Below are 259 nucleotides of genomic sequence, written 5' to 3' on the forward strand. Positions count from 1 at the left end.
CATCAATTTGCTCTACCTCCAAAACAAGAGTAGCAGCCAAACTCAATACAATTCTAATGGATGACATCTTCACCACATGGGAAAACATGTCACTAAAATCAACACCTTTTCTCTGTCTGAAACCTTTAACCACCAATCTAGCTTTATACCTTGGAGATGTAGAATTAATTTCTTGTTTCACCCTATAAATCCACCTATTTTCCAAAACCTTCTTCCCTTTTAGCAATTTGACCAAATCAAAAGTGTGATTATCATGTAA

Source organism: Lupinus angustifolius, chromosome LG11, assembly GCF_001865875.1.
Source record: "Lupinus angustifolius cultivar Tanjil chromosome LG11, LupAngTanjil_v1.0, whole genome shotgun sequence".
NCBI lineage: Eukaryota > Viridiplantae > Streptophyta > Magnoliopsida > Fabales > Fabaceae > Lupinus > Lupinus angustifolius.